We start from the raw sequence: 3,613 nt of genomic DNA on the forward strand, positions 1-3,613 counted from the left end.
CCCCCCCGATCCCTGAAATATAAGTTAGCTAAGAAATATAGTTGCTAGCACCAGGGTGCACCCTAAGCCCTAAACATAACAACAGCCAGTGTATATACCTATGAGAGATCCAAAACACTTTACTAGAATCCAAAAAAACCAAATAGAGCCCGCCCAAAAGAGATGTATGCCATGGAGCCCATTGGACAAACAACAAATGCATATATAGATCCCCCACCTACAGAACCGCCAGGACATAAGATTTTAACAAAGACCAATTCAAGGCTAGCCAACAAGAAAGAAAGTCCAAAGTTGAATCCAGATAAATCAAACCACACTGCTAGTGAACAAACTTAAAACGGTCCAATGTGTGCCACCAGCTACAAGGGCACCAATATGTGCCACCGATCACAAGGGCAAATAACCATCGTACCTAAGGAGAACAATCAATGCAAACGAAGAATTCACAATCAAAGAGCAAACGTATATCACTATACCACACTGATTCTGCCCAAAATTCCCAAACAAATATGTCGACCAAATAACAGAAAGGACAGGAGAAAAGAAAAAAATCCCAAAAGTGATGGATCAAATCAAACAGCCACACCTAACATCAAATAATATTGCATTTGTCTTCACAAAAAATTGCTTCAGGGAGAACAGTTGAACACAGCCCTAAGCATACAATAGTTCAACAGATACTTGGCTACTATAATTTGAATGAAAGAGCTTCCAAAAGAAAGTCAACCAAATGAGATATGACTGAGAGGTAATCACACCAATTTAGGCTCAAAATCCAACAGTGACGAAAGTCAATGAGGTAGCCGGCCAATTTTCTTCCATGATAGATTCCCTACAATCATTCACCCCATAAAATGAAAGAAATCATTCTCATGCTATCATCATCACCATATAACCAAATAAAGGCCTCAAACTAGAACATTAGGATATAGAATTAAAACGGGAAGAGTTTTGAACCCTATGAGGGGTAATAATCATAAGCGAATCCATGACTAGACACCAGCATTCCAACATGTTGAAGACACCAATCACAACTAAACATCTGTTCTTCAGCCCATCCGATTAAAACACACTGCAGACGCAGAAAACATCAATATATCAAAATGAACAGCAAACGAATGGCCCATTAAAAAAAAGCATATTCAATAAAAGAACCACTTCCCAAAGGTCATCAAGAAGAGTTTTGAACCCCATGTGGGGTAATAATCATAGGTGAATCCATAACTAGAGACCAGCATTTCAACGTGTTGAAGACACCAGTCAAGGTAGTCGGCCAATTTTCCTCCATGATGGATTACCTACAATCATTCACCCCATAAAATGAAAGAAATCATTCTCATGCTATCATCATCACCATATAACCAAATAAAGGCCTCAAACTAGAACATTAGGAGATAGAATTAAAATGGGAAGAGTTTTGAACCCTATGAGGGGTAATAATCATAAGCGAATCCATGACTAGACACCAGCATTCCAACATGTTGAAGACACCAGTCGCAACTAAACATCTGTGCCTTAGCCCATCCGATAAAAAAATGTTGCAGACGCAAAAAAAATCTATAGATCAAAATGAACAGCAAACTAATGGCCCAACAAAAACAAAGCATATTCAATAAAAGAACCACTTCCCAAAAATCATCAAGATCAAGTTCATACCAAAAGCTACGAAAAACTTCCGACATTGAGAGAACTGGAGATGCAATCATGCAACTTTAGAAGCAGATGGACCAATATCCCTAAAATTAAGAGCGTTGTTTTGAGACCCATGAACTCGAATCACATCCAATTTTGACAAACTACAAACCCAATAGCGGGCACTGTAAGCAAAAAAAAACAGTGAACAAAAGAGGAATGTCATTGAGGAACACAAAGTCGAGGTCCTACATAAAGAACTATCCATGTTAACAAATGGTGAGCATAGATTGTTGTTCCCTAAAATCAAGTTGACATCCATCAACCAACAAAGAATTACAAAAAAATTAATTCAATGAACACCCAAAACTACTACAAAAAATTCTTCAGATTCAACCTTCATAGGATAATAACACTGTAATTGACCATTAGCATCATTTACTCTGCAATCACCAATAAAAATAGGGAAGTGCAAATGGAAAAACTAAAATAACAACAAAAAGCCCTTATTAGAATCAAAATCCTTAAAATAGACATCCTACTATAGTACTACAAACACAACCCTATTTCAAAGATTTAGAAAAGAACAAAATAAATATTTCTAAAAGAAGAAAGGTGAAACTCTTTCAAGTATAAAGGATGAACGAAAAATACACGCAAAAAGGCTAAGAAAGAAAGAAAATACCCAAGGTATTAAACATAAAAAAAATGAGAAGGCCCCCTAAGAAACTCTGTGATTTCAATTTCCAAGAAACCAAATTAACTCAAGAATCAGGAAGGATTGATCCTCCCTAAAAAATTAAGAAACCCAAAAATTAATAGTTAAGAGATGCACAAAAAAAATAATTACAAACAAAAAACCACCATCATTAGCAACATTTTAAAAAATCCAAAGAGTGCAAAGACAAAGATTAGCACAAACTTAAAATAAAAACTTAAATCCGCTAAATAATCAGAAAAAGCACAAATCATAAAAGATTCATAAATAAAACACACTAGCTAAAAAATATAAACCGGACAACACAATTCAAATACATGAACCATAGAGAACTATAAGAGAACCTAGGAAAGGTCACTAAGGAACAAATAAAACGAAAAAAGTCATAAGAAAAAAACCAAGAAACAAAGAACATCACAAACAATTATTGGTTTTGAATAGTTGAACAAGAGAGATCCAAAATTCGGAACCGTTAAGACAATCACTGAACACCACATAGAACACCAGTTTAATTCCAGGACAACACAGAGCCATGGGAACAATGCAATGCAATGTGACAAACTACTCGTAGTATCAAAACAGCAAACTTGAGGCGATCAGGACATTCAGTCTCTATAGTTCCATACCATGCCACGAATTTAAAAATATTCAGGGACAGAGGTGAATAGGAGGAAATTTGCCCCAAACCAGAATAACCAACTGTAAAACCATAAATCAATAACAAGAAAAAGGAAAATGAAAGCTTTAAGCCATTTAAAAAGCTCCAAATCCAAAAAGAACATCTCCATGTCACAATGGCAAAAATCAAAATAAAACCAGTTAGAATCCAAACTGATCACCAAATAGACAAAATGACCCCCTTCCAATATGTGCTTTCTTCCCCAAGTTGACTACAAACACAATCACTTTGGAGTTTATATAACAAAATCAAGGAAAAAAATAAGAGGCATTGAAGGAATAAAATATAAGGGCCAACACAACCCAGAAACAAGAACTTCACGTCCATCAATTAGCAAAAAAAGGGTGATAGGATCGCCATGGTACCTAGACATAACAGACATGATAGACGATGAGAGTTTAATACTAGATGCCTCCAAAAATTAAGACTCGAAATCAGACTCAAATAAAACCAACCCAATAGTACGAGGCCTGAGACCATCTCTTCGGGCTTGATGTTCGAGTGGGTCACGCTGGTATGATTTGAGAAACATACCATCTGATTGAACCAAAAAACAGATACCATTCTTCAAATCTTTGATGCAC

The 3,613-nt window shown here is 36.0% G+C and overlaps 1 long non-coding RNA gene across 1 annotated transcript; it reads right to left on the bottom strand.

The window, feature by feature from the left end:
• Window positions 1–3,184: 3,184 nt before the first annotated feature.
• LOC110008054 (uncharacterized) lies at window positions 3,185–3,613 on the bottom strand. The gene is made up of 2 exons (XR_016056021.1): window positions 3,485–3,613; window positions 3,185–3,394 (listed from the first exon to the last, which is right to left on the bottom strand). It is a non-coding gene; the product is annotated as an uncharacterized LOC110008054 (long non-coding RNA).

This window comes from Amborella trichopoda, chromosome 5 (genome assembly GCF_054954075.1).
Source record: "Amborella trichopoda isolate Santa Cruz 75 chromosome 5, AtrichopodaSantaCruz75HAP2 v2.0, whole genome shotgun sequence".
Lineage (NCBI taxonomy): Eukaryota > Viridiplantae > Streptophyta > Magnoliopsida > Amborellales > Amborellaceae > Amborella > Amborella trichopoda.